This window comes from Pogona vitticeps, chromosome 3 (assembly GCF_051106095.1).
Source record: "Pogona vitticeps strain Pit_001003342236 chromosome 3, PviZW2.1, whole genome shotgun sequence".
In the NCBI taxonomy this organism is placed as follows: domain Eukaryota; kingdom Metazoa; phylum Chordata; class Lepidosauria; order Squamata; family Agamidae; genus Pogona; species Pogona vitticeps.
In genome coordinates, this window is record NC_135785.1 from 233,172,521 (window position 1) to 233,194,958 (window position 22,438).

The window sequence follows — 22,438 nt, forward strand, 5'->3', positions numbered from 1 at the left end:
AAAGGATGGAGGAATGGGGAAGAATACCTGGGACTGAGCACATGGCAGTCATGCTGGTTCTACATTGAGCCCACAAGTTTCATGTTTCCTTTTGCCTGGGTAGGAGCAGCCAGGGTACTCCAATGACAGGTTCCTGCTTTTCCCATAGCACATTTTTGTATCCTGTAAATTTCGACACTCTGGGTCAGTTGTCCCACTCTAGTTATGACTCTGATCAGATACATCATATGGATGTAGTCTCGAAGACTTTCATGATTGGGATCTGGTGGTTGTTGTAGGTTTTTCGGGCTGTTTGACTGTGTTCTGAAGGTTTTTCTTCCTAATGTTTTGCCAGTCTCTGTGGCTGGCATCTTCAGAGGACAGGAGCCAGACTTCTCTGTCTGTGCTTTGGACTTTAAAGTAAGCAGCTTCTGCCTCTGCTGCCTCTTTAAATGATGAGTTTTCCTTGGGTGCACCAGAGCTGCAATGCTTCCTTTTGCTTGTAAGATGTGTTTTTCAAAAATTCAAACTCAACTGGCACTGATGATAAGATATTGTGATTGATCAAAAACCATTGCATTCTAATTATTTAGACTTTGGGAGGTAGTCCAGGGAGGACTGGGAGATTGTGAAGCCTAATAGCTATTTGATTAGATTACACACTGAGTATCTTGGCTGCCTGCCTTTTCGTTATTCCTTTCTGGAAAGGGCTCAGAGGGCAGCCACAGCTCCTGTTCTCCCACATGGAGGCACCAACGATCATTTCCTTCCTTCCCCACTTGCCAATACGGGAGAGGTACTAAGGCTCCCCCCCCCCCAGTCTCTCTCACAATGCAGTGCCTGATTACACACTGAGTTGATATATCTAATCAAAGTCAACTAATACAGGGAATTGTTATTCTGCTTAATTTCTAGAAATTAATCATATATAAATGTGCATCTACCAATATAGATAAAGGTAAAGGTTTCTCTTGACATTTTTAGTCCAGTCGTGACTCTAGGGGGTGGTGTTCATCCCATTTTCAAGTTGTCTGAAGACAGTTTGTCTGAAGACAGTTTCCGTTGTCACGTTGCCAGCATGACTAGGGAGCACCGTTTTACCTTCCCACCGAGGTGGTACCTATTTATCTACTCGCATTTGCATGCTTTCGAACTGTTAGGTTGGCAAGGAGCTGGGACAAAGCGACGGGAGCTCACTCCGTCATGTGCATTCGATCTTAGGACTGCTGGTCTTCTGACCCTGCAGCACAGAGGCTTCTACAGTTTAGCCTGCAGCAATTTGTGTTCTCTTTTGTTGGTAATGCATAGCTTCCTTCTTGGAAATGCTTTAGCAGCCACCTAGTGTAGTGTACATGAGCAATAGTTGTTCTGTACACACATACAAAATTGCTGCCCACGGAGAAATACATGTCATGGGAAGAGCTTAGCAAAGTAAATAGATAGCTGAGATGGCCCTCTGCAAACTACAGGTATAGGCCTGCTTGAGTGAATGTTCCTCCATAAAACAAATATTCCAAACATATAGAAAATTGTCATGCTACTCTGTAGCCCAGGGTATCATTGGCAGCCCACTTGTGGGGGTGGGGTGGGGGAGTAATAGAAATAAATCTTTCCAACTGGTAGGTGGCAGAGGAAATTTCATGAAATATTCAGTTCCCTAGGATGAGGTGCTGAGGGTTTTTTCATTTTTTTGAAAACAAGACTTGAATTACTACTTGCAGCGAGCATGTAGCATTGAGACCCTACCAGCTATGCTTTCTGATGTTATGATGAAGCTATAATGCCCATGGGAACAAGACTGGGAGGTGTAAATGCACCCCCACACATGTGTCTGTGCAAATTTTCTTTCCAGTTTGTTAAAAGTGTTGCAACATTTCAAATGTTTGGTTAAACTCCTCCACCTGCAGAGCAAAAGTGCATGGGTTCACAGAGCAGAAGAATGTCATGTTCCCCAGTTTAGTCTACCTCTATTCTCATTGACTGCTAATTGCAGCCTCAACAACTTATTCAAAGACATTTGTAAGAGAAGTAATACTGCAGCTAAAACTGTGCTCACGACCTGGGGTTCAAATCCCAGGTAGCCGGCTCAAGGTTGACTCAGCCTTCCATCCTTCCGAGGTCGGTAAAATGAGTACCCAGCTTGCTGGGGGGGCAATGTGTAGCCTTTATAATTAAAATTGTAAACCGCCCGGAGAGTGCTTGTAGCGCTATGGGGCGGTATATAAATCCAATAAATAAATAAATAAATAAATACTTACAATTGAATAGATATATGTATTCATTACTTACAATTTAATAGATCAAATAGCAAATTGACAAACATGGCTGCCTTCTACAACAGACTTCAACAGACTCAAGACAGGGAAAAAGCACTGGGTTGAGAGGTGGGTCTCTTTTTGAATTCAGACTCAGGGAAGGAATGATTGGTTAAGACTGGGTAGTTTGACAGTCACCCCAGTCCAGAAAAGTCCCTCCGAGAGAAACCTACTATAGGCAGCATGAAGGAAGAACTTCCAGCATCACATAGCAGGAGAAGCCAAACTTCTCTTACTCCTGCAAACAAAACCAAACAAAATTTCAGGGGGAACAAATAGCCCCAAGCCAATGGGTACAGAAAGTTCACTCACCATTATCAAACACATCACTTTCATATGACTGCTAGAGGTAAGCACAAACTGAACCATGAACCGGGGGGGGGGGGGACATACTGGGCTGGTTCATGGTTTGGTTCAAAGATTTGCAAAAATGAAACAAAGTGTCAAACATTTTTCCCTGTGGTGCTTTGTTTTGCTTTGGCAAAATGGGATGCCTGCCCCAGTTTTCTTTCTATCTTATTGTGAAACCACCACTGCCCCCACTGTTGCTGTCCTGAGAAGCCCGCCCTGCAACCTGTGTTCATGGATCCACCTGTCAGCTGAGCGGCAGGTGCAGGTACACAGACGGTAGGCTTCTGTGCAGGTGCCAACCTGTCTGCTGAGTCACAGGTACATGCACACAGGCAGCAGACATGGCTTCCATGCACCATGAACCATCATGAACCACTGGCTTTCTGGTTCATGCGCATCTCTAACTGCCACCACATAGGTCCTTTTGAATGGATGGAATTAACACACCTGCTACAAACCAACAATCAGTAAAGCTGAGGATGATAGGCTGAGTAGTTCAATGCAACCAGAGAAAACTGGTGGAAAAAGCTTTTTTGTGTGGATTCAACATATCCAACACCACTGTGCACCATATACATTGGCCACTGATATTTTCTATATTTAAACATTTTAGAGGGAAATGTTCCAAATAAACCCAATTGCAGCTTGTCACAGATCTTGCCAGCTCTTCAAATGCTTTTAATTGCTCTCAAGACAAATAAATGCAGGCAACAAAAAGAACGGGAAAGAAAGAAGGCAACAGAAAGATATACATGGAAAGAGTTAATACGCTGTCAGGCTCAAGTGAAAAAGTGCTTTATATATAAATATCTCCAAATTTTTACAAGTCTCAATCTACTGTCACATTTGGAAACCATTATTGTCGACTGCCAAGATAATACATTAACACAGGCTTTTGTCCTTGAGAAAAATCAGGTTCGCCTTCTTTTTAGCATCTCACAGGGAAGTGCTAACATGTTCTCAGAGAGAGAAAGAAAGCAATTCTCCCAGAAGGGGAATAAAAACCTTACTGGGCTTTGTTCACAAGAGAGCAGTAATTAAATTATTAACTAATGGACACATTAGCATTTGCCTGTTGCCCAATATGCAGACCGTGCTAGAAAGCAAGAACTAACTAGGATGCTCAACACCTGTCAAAGTGTTTTAAAATGGTTCAGGTGGCAGTATAATATGGTCGGATCCAGTAGAATAGTTGCACATTTAGAAATTCAGGGTACTTTCATCTCTCTCTCTCTCTCTGTCTGTCTGTCTGTCTGTCTGTCTCTCTCTCTCTCTCTCACACACACACACACACACACACAAATTCTTTTCTTCCTGAACAGATGTACACATGCATTTCTATGTCCAAATTATGACTTAGTTGCAGCTGTTGGAGGGTAGAGGAAAGAAGCCAAAAGCAAGGAAGAAGGGAGAAGCTGCCCTCCAGAGGACTGCCCCTCATCTTCTCACCCATCTTATGAAATGTGGAAGCAGCAACTGCTGCCTTAAAAGGTAAAGGTTCCCCTTGACAATTTTTGTCCAGTCGTGCCCGACTCTAGGGGGCGGTGCTCATCCCCGTTTCCAAGCCACAGAGCCAGTGTTTTGTCCGAAGACAATCTTCCGTGGTCACGTGGCCAGTGCAACTTAGACACGGAACGCTGTTACCTTCCCACCGAAGTGGTCCCTATTAATCTACTCACATTTGCATGCTTTCGAACCGCTAGGTTGGTGGGAGCTGGGACAAGCGACAGGCGCTCACTTCGTCACGTGGATTCGATCTTACGACTGCTTGGTCTTCTGACCTTGCAGCACAGAGGCTTCTGTGGTTTAGCCCACAGCGCCACCACGTCCCCAAACTGCTGCCATAGCTTTCCTACTATTCCCACTTCTACCTCACCCCTTCTTTATCTTTTGGGCTCAGCAACAGGACACTGCAGCTCTCCCTCCCTCTCCCCTCCTCTCTTTCACACACACACACACACACACACACACACACACACACACACACACACACACACACACACACACACACACACACACACACACACAGAGAGAGAGAGAGAGAGAGAGAGAGAGAGAGAGAGAGAGAGAGAGAGAGAGAGAGAGAGAGAGAGGGGAGAGTGGGGTGAAGAAAGCCAAGCAGACCTGGGAGGTGGAGAGCTTTATGAATATTTTGTATTTCTTCTGTGATGGTCAGGGACCAAGTGCTACCAGGAAGTTACTACTACATATATGTACAATTCTGTATAAATAGAAAACAGATTCATTGTTTCAGGAAAGGCATTTATGGACAATGCAAAACAAAGAACCACTGCACTTGGCTTGAGAAGCCACAGTGGTGGCCTCTGTGCATGGGGATGTAGCCATCATGGAAGATACCTTGTGCTCAATTGCTCTCTGTCAAAGCAGACCAAGATGCTATTTTTGAACAAGGAGGAAGCGAAATTTGAGAATAGAATTTCACATGTCATCAAGTTACTTTAGAAAGGGGGATAAAATACCTGAGTCTACCTGAGTCTATCCACCTAGCCCCCTGCATGGGTTCAGAGTTCTTGTTATATGTGTAGTTGTGTGTTGGCTTCAAACACGATCCTTCCCTCTAAGCCTTTCTCCAGCCTTGTTGAAACACCACAATAACCTTTAAGCATGGTAAGAGGCAAGTCAGGCCATATGCCAATGGGCACAGAAGGTCTGGTTACACATTCACAGGTTCTACAGCCTTCCCACTGACCAGGCAGAAGGCAAAAAATAGATCCTCCCTGGAGCTGGTGTAAATTATTTCTTCCCACTGCTTAAAACTGGCAGAGATTCTTGCTCCTCTCCCCCCAGCTTCTGCCCTAGAACAGGAAAAAAAGACAGAAGGAGAAATTACTCCCTCTTGACTTTTGTGCTGCTATCAAAGCTTAGATAAATCTGATCTCTAAAGCTGAAGTGCTTTGTCAGTATGGCACAGGACTGCCCCTAAAATATACATATGCAAAACAAGCATTTATAGGCAAAGACTGGTTATTAAATATGCACTTGGAAAGGGACCTGTGTTTCTGTTTTTCTGTAATAGCAGCAGCACTTCAATTAGCTTAATCCAGTAACAGCTTCGGACTTGTTCATATATATACAGTTCCCACTGTGTGCCTCTTAGTCTGAAACTATTCTAGCTGAACCAAGCTCATTTTGGGATAGCTAGCAGGGAAAATGTTCCAGCACATAATGGAATGAGCAGGTATGGAGCTCCTGCCAGTTATTACACCTAATAGGTACACTAATTTACTCCACCAAGTTGCATATTACATATGCTGCATTATCTAGATTTGAACAGCCTCGAATAAAGGAAGCTCAAGCACTCTTTGTGACTAATTACTGCTTTTTAAATCTACCTCTTTTGATTTTTGTTGATACTTTCACTGTTTTGTGTGGTGTAGTGGGTAGTGTGTTGGATAAGTTTCAGGAGACCTTTGTGAAGCAGAGAATGGAAACCACTTTGCAATCCACAACTATCTTGAACTCACATTCAACCATACAACTAAACAGAGATGAAAGTTTGAACACTGAGTATGGTAATAACCTCTCTGGAGGGGTATGTGTGTGCCCTCAAGTCCTCCATAGCCAGGGGGCATCCGAAGGTCACACTGCTCCAGTTATAAAGGCAGAATCCAAGGTTGTGAATCAACAGAACTTTATTTAACAGACCCGTAACTTGACATAACTCTTTCTCTCTTCTAAGAACTGAAGAGTGGCCCTCAAATGGGCAGCAATTACTTCTCTCTCTCTCTCTTAACTTTACAATGTTCCTTCAAAGTCTTCATTCTGCCCACGCCTCTGCCTGCAGCCGTGTGATGAGTAGGCCACTCTCTGGAACGCCAACAGCACTGCTTCCAAAAGGTAGAAACATTCAAACTGTCTTTCCCATTGGCACAACTGCATGGGTGTTGAAGACCCAGGGGCAGAATCAAGGGGTTTTGCACCTCCTCAGCCTAATGATGGCCATGGCGACAATCAAAGCAAAAGGTCTGGAGGGCTTCTCTGGGAGGTTCAGGTTGAGAACATTCTGGACCCAGTTCCCCAATCTCCTCTTCTGATTCTTCTTCATCTCCTTTCCACCACCAGCCACTCTTGCCATATGTCTCCTCTCTACTCTTATACTCTGGTGCTCCTGCCACTGCTGCTACACCCCTTTCACTCCCTATTTATATTCTCCATGGACCTTTCCTCCTCCTTAGCCCCTGCAATTTCCCCCACTTTCTCTAGTCCAGTCCCACTCTGAGCTTCATCTATTTCAATGTGTCGCAAAGGTTCTAAGGCTCCAAGGCTTTCTGGACTGTTGACCTCCATCAGTGACCTGCATCCCCACTGCCAGCAGTATCACTAGCATCTCCCTGGATTAGCCCCTGAGGGAACTAGTGTTGATGGTGCAGGGCTGGCCCTCCCCTGTGCCCCAGTGGGACACCATCACAGGGGTTAAGTAAGTCTCCAATCTATACATAAATATCTCTTCTAATATTTCTTAAAAGAATCACAAGAATTTATTACACCCATCAGTTCATTTGATATTTAGAAGCAGAGCTTCAGTAATCTAGCCAACTTTGTTTCAGCAGGAAAGCAGTTCTATCATTTCCCTGGTGGATCTTTATTCCAGAGTGCTTATGCATTTTATCGAATCAACAGCTTTTCACTCAGATCAATGGTGCATTACCGAACCTCTTTTAAGGCCATTCATTATTGAATTATCCACAGTATGGTCAGAAAATTCCCAGGTGCTATTTCCTACATTTCCCTCCTGGACTAAACTGAGATAGAAACTTGTGACTCTGCTTTAAGATCATCTTACAAAACAGCCTTGTTTCTCTTTCTGTTGGATATGCTTACGTGGATTATCTGCCTTGCTGACTATAAAAATAAATAAAAAGAATGTGCTTTCAAATATTGACCCAAGTGGAAATGACAGTAGGAAACAAAGAAAGAACAAGATATATCTCATTAAAGAGCTACTTGCTGCTGTTGTTTTGCGTCTTCAGCATTACTGTTGTGGTTTTGAGCACAGCAGTAACTCCAACTCCAAGCTTTGTAGATCATTTGAACTAGCAGAACATAAATGGGAATTGTTTCCTAAACATACACTTTGCAGGTGATTTACACTAACACTCACTAACACCTGAATTGGTGCAGAAGTACCTAAGATGAGCTTTGTGGGTACAATTAACTAAAGTTTTGCCATGAGCCATCTACTATTATTAAAATGTGACCTATTGGAAACTGAATGTAAGACATGGAGAAATGTTTGGGTGTGGCTGTTGAGTGGTCTATATTTACATTTGTCATAATAGCACAGTTTTAGTGACTGCACTAAGGACTTAATTTTCATGCCTTCTAATCATCCTTTGAAACACAGCATCAGTGTCTTGGCTTTTCGTGGGGCAGGGTTAAGGCTAACACAGTTGAAATGATATTGGGAGAATTTATTCACAGACACATATGTCAATAAAGTATAATAATGCTTCTTCAACAATCCAACAACACAATTGTGCCTCTCTGTGTCTGTGGCTATCCATTTACCCATCCAGACATTGATGCATACTGAGGAGAAGAAATCTTTTTCGTTTGAAGTTTTATTTTGGTTTTTACTTCCTTCTCATCATCATGACCAGTAAACGCTGCCTGAAATCCTGCTGGTGTGAATTCATACTGTGGAAGCTGGATGACAGCAGCATCCAATGATGGATACCTTTATTTGAAATTTTTCTCACAATGGCCCAAATCCTGTTGTTTAGGTTTGTAAGCTGCACTACAGTAGGTGTATTGAATCAGTGAGGAGTTGGTGAATCAACTCTTCCATAGGTTCCATTGATTCAAATGGGCCTACTCTAACTGCAGTGTAGTTTGGCATAGTAAGTTGCAATTAGAGTGAACACATTTGAATCAATGGAATTTATAGAGAATAAGCCTGTAATGCTCTGCAGGTCAGCACTGAAGGGTGTGTAGCATTGTCTTTCCTGTGCAGTGTAACAAACCCTCCATGCAGGAAAGCACCAAGACAGGAAAAAAAAAAAACAGCGTCTGGTTGTTGTAGGAACTCCAGGAAATCTTGGATATGTTGGCTACTGCAAAGTCCCAGGAGAGTGAAAGGACTGGAAGAATAAAGCCAAGCCAAAACAGAACTGTGTATACCTGTCACATTCCTAACTGATAACCTGCAAGGTGGAATAGAATCAGTCTCTCACTCCCACAATTGTATTGATAGTCTAGGACTAGCCAAGCTGAAAGTCTCCTGGAGTTGTTCAAATGATTCACCCAGGGAGACTGATGCAGACATACACACCTGCCTATCTGTTGGCCTCTCTATCATCACCCACACACACCACTACATGCAGCTGATAAATACAGCACATTTCTGCTACACAGATCTGGTAATCTCTCATCTTGGCCTCATGGGTATCTTTATTTTTCCAACCTGTCCCTTAAATTCTGACTTAGTGCCCTTCAGTGGGATTACTTTTTCATGTATTTTGGCCACGAAGAGTATTAAGCAATGTGTAGTTTGTGGAAGGGCTCTAAAGGGCACCATCCCCCCCCCCTTTTTTTTCTTTTTGTTTTTTCATAGTTTTTGTTCGGACCATCTGTGATGGACACACCTGTTCATCTCACTTTCATCAAAAAATTTCAAGCAAATTTTGTTCCATCCCTTTTCCTCCTCAGCACACCAAAATGGCACCCTTCCTCAGCCTGGGACCCCACCCCTGACCTGCAGGAAAATTTGTACATATTTTCTATATGCACAAACATCTGTTTGTATTTTGTATGCAGTGTTGCTCAGTGCAAACACCCTTCTCTATTACATGGCTTTTGTGTTGCCTTTTCATTAATGTATGTCTTGTTGTAATCTCCCCCCCCTCAATTTATGAATTTTTGTACCATTTCCTAGAATGTGTAAATCTTCCCATGCATTATTTGAGCAAGGGGTGTCTACTGTAACCTTCAGAAAACTCTGAAAACTGGGGGAGAACTGCATTCCAATTCACATATCAATATACAAAGTGCACAGTGGCATTGTTTGCATTAAAATACGAAGCAAATGAACTTCTCTCCAGCTCTAATGTATTTGAGAAAAAAAATGAATGTTGCTGCATGCCTTCAGTCATGGTATCAATACTTATTTAAAAAGAAATAAGAAAGAAAATTAATTAAAGACCAGAAATTCCACAATTAATTGCACTTAATTAAAAATTACAAATCTTAGTTGGAAGATCTTGTATTATGGGTTTGTACCCAAGTCTACTGGCAGTTCAGAATGGATGTAGCTAGGTGGGTTGGGAATGCCTTCTCCTTCGCATTTCAAGATGCATGTGTGGTTTTCACCTTGTACTTTACAATAGTTTCAACTATTCACAAACTGAAGGAAAGGACGAGGATGTAACTTGTGACCAGCAGTAACATAAAGTGAAATGTTCTTGAAGTGACTGGATAGCTCAGTGATTTGGGTATCTGGCTTCAAAGCCAAAGGTTTGGAGCCAAATACTCCACTGTGCCTGCTGGATGATGAACTAGCCTCTGTGGCCCTGGGCAAGCTGCAAGGTCCCAGAGAACCCCAGAAGAAGGGAAGGGCAAACCAGTTCAGAATGCTTTACGCCTAGAAAGCCCTGAGAAGGGTCACCATTAGAATTGACTTGATAGTACACAATTGTTGTTACTATTGACGACATGATGATGACGATCTCTTGCCTGAAATCTGTCTGGTCTCTTCACTGGGAATTTTTAAACGATCTTTGAAGGCATGGCTTTTTAGGCAGGCTTTTCTGGAACTGACATCTGAATAACGTGTTGCAATCTCCAATGTTTATTTGTTCTGCCATCTTACAATTCATGTCTATATTTATTTTATTTATACTGTATGTTCTATTTTTGATTTTTGATTTGCATTTGATTTTGCTTAATTTTGAGTTTATGTCCACCATTGATAGTTGACAATGCCTTTATTTTGTGTAATTTTTTTTTAGTGTAAACTGCCCAGAGTGGCCTTGTAGCCAGATGGGTGGTACGGAACTCGAACAGATGAAAATAAATAAATATTTTTAAATAAAGTAGCAACATTGTTAAAACACTCCAAGAGTCATGTGTATTTTTCATGTCGTACTAACAATGTGCAGTTCACAATAGTTTCAACTAGCTATGGGCTAATAATGCTGTGTGGGCCTAATAAGGTGAGACTTTTTATCAGTTATGTAACCAATCCTAAGGTAAGATTGTTTATGTTTCTGGTAAACAATCAAGATTCTTGTAATCAGGGGAGGAGATTATATGGCCATCAGATGTCATTGTGCTGCAGCTCCTCAAACTCTGTAACATGGAGATGACTAATAGAGTCACACCCAAACAACTTCTGGAAATCCCAACAATAAATCTGTGACCCCTTGCTATAACCCTCCATTGAGCTGTTCTTGGCTGTAAAAGAAAATAAAACTATATTCCCAAGCAAAATTGCTGAGAAGTCTATTCAAACCCAACAGACAGACTTCTTATCTTCAGGATCAGACTTATACATTATTTGTGACTTTCCACATTGATTTGGAAATGCTGGAATCCTAACTGCACACCTGCAATATGAAAAAGCTAGACATTCTGAGAATACAAATTATCCCTTTTAGTGTTGACAAAGATTTTAATAACAAAAAGTCTCCAACGCAGTTATTCAGCACATTAAGAAATGAAATCATGATACTTATTTGTAATTTTCATCTCTCACATATTGCATTTCCACACTGGAATATATATTATAGTAGACCAATTGGACAGATGAGTGTGCTTTGGATGGGTGGTATGTTTCTTTGACAGTCTGTAGATCTGTTCGGGAGAGTTGGATATTGAAGGAACATTTTGTGCAAAGATGGACCTGATGGAGGATGAGAATGGTAGGGATCTGGTGGGGGCAGGGGACATCAAGGGGGAGGGTGGCAGGAATGCATAGAGGAATTGTACCAGACAGATCTGGATGTCCTGGACGGCCCAGGTGGTGTGGTTGCTGGTCTTGGGCCGGAAATCCTAGAGAGTGGAGTCGGCTTGGCCTTGGAAGGCATGGCTAACAACAGGGCTGGTGGAGGTGATGGCATTCCCATTGAACTATTTAAAATCTTCAAAGATGGCACTGTTAAGGTGCTACACTCAATATGCCAGTAGGTTTGGAAAACTCAGCAGTGGCAAAGGACTGGAAAAGATCAGTCTACATCCCAGTCCCAAAGAAGGGCAGTACCAAAGAATGCTCCAACTACCATACAATTCCACTCATTTCACACGCTAGCAGGGTTATGCTCAAAATCCTGCAGGGTGGGCTTCAGTGGTGTGTGGACCTATTTATTTGTTTATGTATTTATTTATTTATGTATTTATTTGATTTATACCCTGCCCATCTGGCTTAAATGACCACTCTAGGCAGCTAGAACCTAGAACTCCCAGAGGTACAAGCTGGATTTTGAGGGGGCGGAAGAACTGGAGACCAAGTTGCTGGCATGCGCTGGGTTGTGGAGAAAGCCAGAGAGTTCCAGGGGAACATCTGCTTCTGCTTCATTGACTGGCTTTCCACAGCAAACTATGGCAAGTTCTTAAAGAGGTGGGAGTGCCTGACCACCTTATCTATCTCCGGAGAGGTCTATATATGAGACAGGAACCAACAGTTAGAACTGGACGTGGAGCAGCTGATTGGTTCAGAATTGGGAGGGGAGTATGACGGGGCTGTGTATTGTCTCCCTGCTTATTTAATTTTTATGCAGAGTGTGTCATGTGAGGGGCTGGGCTGGATGAGTCCCAAACCAGAATTAAGATTGCCGGAAGAAATATCAACAACCTCAGATATGCAGATGATGCCACTCTGATGGCAGACAGTGAGGAGGAATTGAGGAAACTCCTAATGAGGGTGAAAGAGGAGAATGCAGAGAATGGCCTGAGGCTCAACATCAAAAAAATTAAGATCATGGCCACTGGTCCCATCACCTCCTGGCAAATAGAGGGGGAAGATGTGGAGGCAGTGACAGATTTTACTTTCTTGGGCTCCACAATCACTGCAGATGATGACAGCAGTCATGAAATTAAAAGATGCCTGCTTCTCAGGAGGAAAGTGATGACAAATCTAGGCAGCATCTTAAAAAGCAGAGACATTACCTTGCCGACAAAGGTCCACATAGTCAAAGCTACTGTTTTTCCTGTAGTGATGTATGGAAGTGAGAGATGGACCATAAAGAAGGCTGACAGCTGAAGATGCTTTTGAGTTGTGCTGCTGGAGGAGACTCTTGAGAGACCCCGGACTGCAAGGAGATTGGACCTCTCCCTTCTGAAAGAGCTTGGCCCTGGGTGCTCACTGGAGGGACGGATCCAGGAGCTGAGGCTTCGGTTATTTGACCATCTTATGAGAAGAGAAATCTCCCTGAAAAAGATCCTGATGCTGGGAAGGTAAGAGAGGAGAAGAGGATGACAGAGGTTGAGATGGTTGGACAGTATCATTGAAGCTACCAACATGAATTTGAGCCAACTCTGGGAGGCAGTGAAAGACAGGAGGGCCTGGCATGCTCTGGTCCATGGGGTCATGAAGAGTCAGACATGACTTAATGACTAAACAATAACAACAACACCATCACACGTAATTAAGCCCTAAAGGTTATATAAAGTTTCTATATTAATAATGATAATCGTAGAACTGCAGTGCTGGAAGGGACCCTATAGATTACCAAATCCAGCCCCTGTCTAGGAGGCACAGTGGAAAATCAAACTTCTAACCTGTGGCTCCACAGCCAGATACTTGAACTGTTGAGGTATCCTATGAAAAACATTCAGATTGGTGGTGGAGCTCTTTTAAAAGACATAGTTGACAGTTACTACAGTATTTGGGTTCAGGCAGAGTATGACTTCATTTATTCAAAAGGACTTGTGCAATTCTCCTGCTTTTGAAGAAGTTCAGGGTTGGGGTGATGGAAACATTATTGCTAAAAGGCTATATGGCATAAAGGTGTACTGTTATCCCATGAATTTGAATAACAAGGTAATTCAAGGCTTTGATAATGGCATTTTACCTGAATACACGTACAAACTTTAGATCTCCAGCTCATTGCCTCGGGCATCTGCTATGGTCTACTGAATTCACAGCATGGAAATATTACAGTGTGATAGGGAGCAGTGAAGATGATGGAAAAATGCATTCAGAGCAATGACGAAAGAGGCATAAAGCAGTATGGAGGGAAACAGAGAAGAAAGTAGGCATAAAAAACCAAAATAATAAGTGGAAGCACCGTCTCTTTTTGAAGACAGACAATGAATGTGTGGTGGAGAGTTCTATATAATGCAAGAAGAGGGCACTAATCCTCCACATGAAAGCATAATGGTACAGGTGATATCCCTCTATGCCTTCCTTCTATGTCAGTCAGCAAATTTTTCTAAAAAGATTCCGCCTTCTCTGTATCAAAATCAGGGCTTGTAGTAACATTCCCAGCTTTGGATGCCACTCCTGTTGGAAGAGCAATATCTTCCTGTATCCCTTGCCTTTGCAGAACTGGCTGAGGAATGAAAGGAAGAAAGCTGAGGGAAAGGGGAATTTAAAAAGGGAAATGTCATTTGCTTTCAAGGACCCTGGGAGGCAAAAGAACAATAAGCTCTGAAGGAGAAACGAGCTTGTTTTGTTTCTGCTCTTTAATTGGATGCTACAAGGCATCAATGGGCTGCTGTGCAGAACAGCACAAGAGCACCTTGTTAAATGGAAGTCCCCACCATGGTGGAGATTGACAATGGTATGGCAGCCATGAGAAGCTTGCCTAACAAGGACAAGGCCTTGCTACGGATGTGAGTAGTTCCTGTGTCAGGCTTGTTAAGTTATGCATCTTTCCTTCAAAAGGGAAGGCTTGAAGAGATTTAACCTTTCTTTAGAGATTGACATTTTGAAGACTACGAGGCTATTCCAGGTATGGCAGAAGCAGATCAATGATGGCCGTGAAATCATGGGAATCCACCTCAGGCTGAGTCATACCATTCATCTCTCTAGCATAAACTGATAGTGGCTGTCCAGGTTTTTAGGTAGCAATGTTTCGCAGCTTCAGCTGGAGGTGTTGGGGATTAAACCTACAATCTTGGGGGGGGGGGGGAAGATACTTGACTGCTTTTTTATTATTATTGTTTCTCCTCAGTCCCCCAGTTACTGGTTATACATGTGTGTGTGTGTGTGGGGGGGGATTCTGGGAGTTATAACTGAATCATTGCAATTTTTCCATGGAAAATTACTTGTCTTTCCACGTGTGTGTGTGTGTGTGTGTGTGTGTGTAGATAAATCTGATTTTTTGGAGATCTACATTAAATTAAATTAGTCTGCATTCATGATTGTCTGATCATATACTGCATTGTAATCATGGTGAATGTGACTGGCTGCTCACCAGCACATGAGAAAAGTTAATTTTTCCTCATTTTAAACCTTTAATTATGTTAAGCCCTTGTTTTCTTTTCTATACCGCTATATGTGGAAGAATGCTAAACAAAATTAGCAGTCATTTAAACAGGAGTGTGGGATTAAGATAAAGTGACATGTACAGATATTGTGCATGAATGCTACTACAGATTTCACAATTATCTGGCTGGGGGCTTCCTTAGTTGTATCCATATATGGTAGAATAGGAAAAGAGGGACTGCTTGAATGATAATAAGAGCATATTTTTTCTGACTAGGTGAAAGTGTCATGAGTGAGCCTCGGATTTGTGCACTTTGTTCTCAGTTCTCCTTCTCCACATGTACAAGGGTGAGGTTCTGCAGGATTTCTTTGGCTTTGATAAACTGCAATTTGCTGTTAAATTTAAAGGCAGGAAAGTGTAGTCTGTTTAAATTCTAGTCCCTAGAAACATATCAGTTTCCAATGGTGGTTTGCAACTGTGGTTTGTTCAGAAATGTAATAAGAAACCATGGTTTGTGTTCTTGAAGGCTTTCACAGCCAGGATCCGATGGTTGTTGTGGGTTTTTTGGGCTGTTTGGCCATGTTCTAGAGGTTTTTCTGGGTACACAAAAACTTCAACCACCACCCACGACAAAAAAGAGGCATAATCAAAACACTGGTAGATCGTGCAAATCAGAACTGTGAAGCTCAATTTCTCAGCACTGAACTTAACCACCTGAATTGGGCCCTAGAGGCAAATGGATATTCCAAGAATGAAATCACAAGAGCCATCAAACTGAGAAAACAACACCAAACTGAAGAAGAAAAACAGCCCCCCACAAATAAAGTATTTCTGCCATACAACAAAGGGGTCATGGACTGCATGGGGATACTGTAACAGTATTCAGGCCCACCACAAAAATACAACAAATCTTACTGTCAGGAAAGGACAAAAGGGATCCCCTCACCACTGTAGTACACCGGATACCTTGCAGTTGTGGCCAGGTGTATATTGGGACCACAAAATACAGCATCCAGACCAGAATCAAAGAACATGAAAGACACTGCTGACTAAAACTACTGGAAAAATCAGCAGTAGCTGAACATGCCCCGAAACAAGCTGGACATGAAATCCTATTGCAAAATACAGAAGTATTGGGCAGCACCAGCAATCATTATGTTAGACTACACAGGGAAGCCACTGAAATCCACAAACACCAGCACAGCTTCAACAAAAAAAGAAGAAAGTCTAAAAATCAAGAAAGGCTGGCTCCCAGCACTGAAAAACACAGCCTGCAAAAAGGTCACTGAATTCCTACCCATCCACAAGGACTGTTGATCGTTGCACACAAAAGACTAGCCAACAACACTCATCGATCACAGTGGCACATCATCTCTCCCTTATCACAAGAAAAAAACCAAACAGTCTGAAAAACCCACAGAAACAAACCATGTGTTCAAAAAGATATCACATTGCATCTGATCTCCTCATTCGGCAAGTACAAGAGAAGGAGGGAATGGAGACATATCACCACAGGCATGATGCAATTCATTGACATAGCAGGAAAAAACACTGTCTCCCCTTTATATCTGTAGCAGCCCAGACATAGACTTTCTATTGAACTTTGCTGATGGAAGCTACAATGAAGGAGAAACTGATGATCAGCTATATAGGTCTGGGAAATGTGTGCGCTCTCTCTCTCTCTCTCTCTCTTTCTCTATGTGTGTGTATGTGTAAGTAAGTAAAACTTCCTCCATCTATAATTCATTTGCCAACCATCTCTGTTCTGAAATGTCACAGCTCATCAACATTATTCTGTATAATCTAGAATGTATGCAGGCCAATTCAGACTTTCATTAGCCAAAATGGTACAGTCTTTTTCTAGCCCTGTGCTCTGTGAAATATCAATTAAGAAATCCCCACTAAGGAAAGTGCAGATGAAATGTAATTCTTGCAGCTGGAAGCTTTAATTTTTTTCTTCTTCTAACAAAAGATCACTGAGAAAACAGGATACAAAGGATGAAAACTGAGTCACCTGTTGCTTTTCCTTCCCTCCCTCCCTCCAGAGCAAGTAGGCTTGCTGCATTGAAATATAAGGGGCTTTGACTGAAATAAAAATTGAAGACACAGCGGGGGGCTGACAGGCAGGTTGAAGAGGGGGAAAAAAGCACCTGCAGATGTGAAGGCAATGGGGTGTGAGGGCTGCATTTGACCTGCAATATATCTAACAACAAAATCAATCTACCGGCTGTAACAATCTATTCTGTCATCCCGACACTTCCCACCCATGGTCTGTTTCACCACTGTGTTAGCCTCTTAATGCCATCACCCCTATTTTTTTCATTCTATCTTATCTGTCTCTCCATCCCTTCACACAGGGTCTGTCCTACTTTATCAGTTCCTCCACCCCTCTTCAGTATCTTCTTCTTTATCTTTCAGTTGTACCTGCCTGCCTGCCTCTCTTATTGATTCATTCCTCCATCTCTTTCATTGATCTGTTTCCATTCCATTCTTCTTCTGCAATGGTTAGCTACCCACACAATCTTTCTCTGTTTTCTTGAGTATCTAGCTTGTCTGCCCACCCTGGGCACCTCCGTACTTTGACTCTGCCCACACCGGTGTGTGCAGTAATGAACTAGCTGCCTTATTTGTGGCCTCGCATATGGGAGAAATGGCCTTGCATCTGCCTGGGATGTTCTCTCGCTTCCTGCCATACCAGCTGAGGCCTCATTTAACCGTGGATGCAGCTGCTTACAGTGTATAATATTAAGATGGCCGAGAAAGCAATCATCCTGCAAAAGGCAAGGCGGAGAAACCATTAGGAACACAAGAGCTCTTTGCTAATGATTACCTGTAACTTGCCCACGGCTGGCTGCCAGGAAGTGGGTTTATTATTGCCTCCCATGGCCCTCAGTGTCTTACATGAGGATTTTTCAAATGCTTCCCTGCTTTTGGACTTTTACAGGAAAATATAGCATTAAGTCAATGGCTCAAATAAGCCATTTTTTAAAAAAGAAAAAAAAATATGTTCTGTACCTATATCAAACTGAAAGTAGTCAACACTCATCATAAGCTCTCATCAAACCCCGTGGCTACATCACTCTACCTGATTGTTTATTGCTTTAACAGCCTGCTCTGTCTCTGTTGCTGGGAGGTACTTTGGCATGAAATATTAGTACAGGGTGCATCTGCACTGGATATGGTCGGCTGTGCATTTGATCCCTGTAAGCTGCCATGTTTCATTCTGCACTGGCCCTATATTTATACCTGCACTGGTTATTGCACTGCGTAGCTGCAGGCAGATATTTTTAGAGTTTGCATATTAACAAGCTGCCCCTTCCATCTCTTTCTCACTTTTCTGCATACAATTGTACAGCCTGCCGCTAGTGATAAGAGTTCGAGAAGGAGCACAGAACTGTGTACGTATTTGGGGTCTGATCTGTACCCAAATCTTTTTCACACAGAGCAGAACCATTCCGTTGGTTGGTTGGTTGGTTGGTTGGTTGATTGATTGAAAAGAAGAAAAAGAGAGAAAGTAGGCATGGGGGAGATAGGTAATCATCTAATCAAAGCCTGAAAAGGAAAGAACATATTCATCCATCCCCATTCTCTTCCAACAATTCTGATAGTGTAAGGCAAAAGTGTAATTTGGCTACAACATATACAAAAAGGGAAAATTCCAGATTACAAAAGCTAGCCTAAAAGTCACATGGCAGTATCCTTCTGCTATAACTAAATGTGGGATGGTTGCTTGAACAGCCACAAGCTGATATATAGACTTCAGTGATGTTGCACTGAGCCGTCCTTAGAGTTTCAGCAGTTGGACTGCCCAAAGAGAGCTCTGGGGCATCAGTGGACATGTCAATTTCCTTCTCCTAAGGTGATTCCTCCTTGTGCTATTGCTTTAACTAAAGTGAACTAGCATTCCCTCTTTTGTGCTGGCTTCCTGGTTGCTAACTTGGGGGGTTATCACAGATGTCTTGCTCCACTTTGATGTTGGCCTTGCTACAGTCCATTTGCAAGTTTTCCTCTAAAGAGAATGCATATTCCTGGTGTGTGTATAGGTAGACTGGATAGTTATAGACTGCCAGCATAGAAGCTACAGGCTATGAAAATTTTACATTAGAGCTGTGCCAGAGGATTCATTCTTTTTAGGTTAGGGTTTTTCATTTGTTTGTTTGCTTTGCCAACAAATGAACATCTGTCGGAAAACATCTGCCCTCATGGTAATTTACCAAAGAATGCATGTAACCACTGTAAACTAGTTACCTACACATTACCTCATCTGGAAAAATTCCATGCTGATTGTCCTTATTTAGAAGGCTGCTACACACTGCTTTCTAAAACTGTAAGCTTTAGGCCAGAACCGGAATTTATGGCTTCTTGCTTGTTTTAGATTCATCAACATCATCCTGCCACCATCATCCACATGTATGTCATATGAGTGTGGAAGAAAAGGGAAGTTGCTTAGAGAAAGAGAGACAGAAATAAAGAGTACACACATGCCTGAGGTGAGGAGGGAAATAGGAGGCAACATTTCTTTTAAGCTTTCAGGTGGTATATAACTTTTTACTTTATTTCAGACAGAGGCAGATCTTTGGCTACGGACTGACTGATGACAATGGTCTTTTAGTGGCAGGAGGATATAGTGATGATCTTTTTGTGTTGGTCTTTTAAAAAAGAGTTTAAACTATATTACTTCTGTATGGTTTAAATGTGGTAGCTTACAGAACAGTGACTGAAATCCTGTTGCTTAACATAGTAGAGTAAGGCCCAGTGAATTAACAGGGATTTGTTGAACCCAATCCTCTGTGAATTCCTTTGATCCAGTGGATGTACTCTAGTTACAACTTATTATGCTAAGCAACAAGATTACAACCACTGCTTTCGTGTTATTTTATTCTAATGTGTTTCTTACATTCAACTTATGAACCACGTTGGGCACTGCAAAGGAGATAGACAGGAGAGAAATTAAGTAAATAAATAATAAATAAAATATGTTTAGAAAGGCATGGTTCTAATGAAAGTATGTTCAAACACATTTAAATGTGATTTTTCTATTTTAACAAAATGCAGAAACAGGACAGGAGGATATATGACTAAAAATCCTAAATGTTACATGCAAAAATAGTGCTGGATAACTCAGTGGTTTAAGTATCTGGCTGCAGAGCCAGAGGCTGGGAGTTCAATTTCCCACTGGTCCTCCTTGACAGGGGCTGGACTCAATGATCCATAGGGTTCCTTCTAGCTCTGCAGATCTAAGATTATTATTATCTATTTTACTTACCATCACAGTCCTTTCAGTTTCAACCATCATATAAACAAACATCTGTGTTTCAGTACTCCACAGTACACCCTAGCACCGCACTATCAGCAGTTCTCCTAAAAAGATCTTTGAATTCCATTCTACTGTATCTGATTTTTTTAACATTAACCTTTTTTTTTAAATCATAAGGATGACTTAAATTCCCCATGAGAGTTCAAGAGTTAAAATTTCAGCATGACCAGACAAATGCTGACAGATCAGGCCTTTCAAAATGGCTTTCAAGTCTCCTGTTAAAATTTGCTTGAAATATCATGACAAGCTTTATTTATCTTATTAAGTACACTACATTAACCTGGCAAATATGCTAATATGACAAAACTGCTTTCTCAACAAATGTTCAGAATAGGAAATTAAGTGCTGTCATCGAAATATTTTTTTTTAAATTATTAGTGAATTCTAGAAACACTTTAAAAAACAAATGTCTTTTTTGTATGGAACAGGAAGAGGCAGGGACTTCATTGGTCCAGACTTTTAGGGATGTAAGTCTTCACTTATTTCATTTTCTCAGGTGAGAATGGAAAATGGAAAAACACTTCTCCATGCAGCACAAAATTGTTGTACTTCTTTGTTTTTGTTTTTTTGCATTTTGCGACTTTCCCCTAAAAATCTCATGGACATGTTTTTTGGTGAATATTTATTGTGTTTTGTATTAAACCTCAATTTTCCACAATGATGGGCCAAACGTCTGGCATTATGTGTTTCTGAGGTGACTGCAGGGCAGAGGAAAGAGCCCAGAGGTATTAGCATGGACAGAATGGCAAGTCCACAGATCCCTCATGTTAAATCTGGCCTTGATGAAAGGGGAAGAAGAGCAAAGAAGAACTAAGAGAGATGTTGAGTTGGTGGCAAAGGAGAAGAGTAAGAGAGAGACTGAGCACGTGACAAAGGAGAAATGATCATTTGTTGCCTTTCCTGAAGCAAAGTCATTGATTAAACCATCACAGTCTATGGCCGAAGCAATTTTATGATGGCATTCGAGACAACTATGCCTGCTGCCCTTTTAGAATTTCCCCATCACTCCCTTCCTGGTGGCTGATTTAAAAAACCAATGATGCGTTCCTTCTGGAGGGTAGAAAGAAAAGGAAAATATAAATTCCAACAGCACAAATAAAACAGAGCACACAGCTTTCCAAAAGGTACTACTGGTGCCTTTTGTATGAAAGGTATTACTGGTGCCTTTCATTCCTGCCTGCATCATTCAAAGTACGACCTGACCTTGCCCATTTGCAGTACATTATTTGTAGAAATGAGGTCTGCATAGAGAAGAATAAATTCGCAAACACTGTCGTGGACAACTAGGAATGGGTTAGAGTGTCACCAAGAAGACACAGGGTGACCTTAATTTGGATGCCGATTCATTCTGGGTTTTATGCAAAATATGAGGGGTACTCCTTGCAAGCAACTCCCGCCCGATCTAGGCACTGGGGGGGGAGGCTTGTCTTTTTCCTTTTCCACAATCTGATAATTTTTTTGATGGGGTGTCTCAATGTGTCAGGAAACCCTGCTTTTTGCTTTTGTTTTAAAGATGAGAGACACTCAACTATTTATTGCATCCTTAATAATATTAGTGCTGAACAGCTGGAAGAGACCCTATGGATCATGGCGCCCAGTCACTGTTAAGGAGGCACAGTGGGAGACTGAACTCCCAACCTCTGGCCCTGCAGCCAGATGCCTTAAACCAGCGAGCTACCCATTCACTAGTTTACCACAAGGCAGAAACTATGCATTATCAGCTTATATGTGCCCATTTCCATTCAGAACACAATGTGGATGGAAAGTCCATTGCAATGGATACAGAACAACTAAAAAGCAATGATCACAAAGACAGGGAGTCTGTTTCAACGGGATTCTAATCATTTCCACAAAGACAGAGAGTCTGTTTCAATGGGATTCTAATCATTTCCATGGCATGCCATTCTGTACACACAATAAGCAATAAAACCAACTGTGCATTGCCATGTGTTTTGTGTATAATGTGCAGGGTATTCATACTACCTACTGTATACGTCACTTTGTGTCAAAAAACCACATTTTTTTTATTTAATTTAATTTATATCCCACCTATCTAGTCCCGATGGACTACTCTAGGCGGCCAACAACAA

General features: G+C 41.9%; 1 protein-coding gene across 5 annotated transcripts in view; it reads right to left on the bottom strand.

Annotated features, from left to right (window-relative positions):
• The window catches only part of LSAMP (limbic system associated membrane protein), a 1,273,416-nt gene that overhangs the window by 109,182 nt on the left and 1,141,796 nt on the right, over positions 1-22,438 (bottom strand). The gene's annotated exons all lie outside the window — the stretch shown is intronic.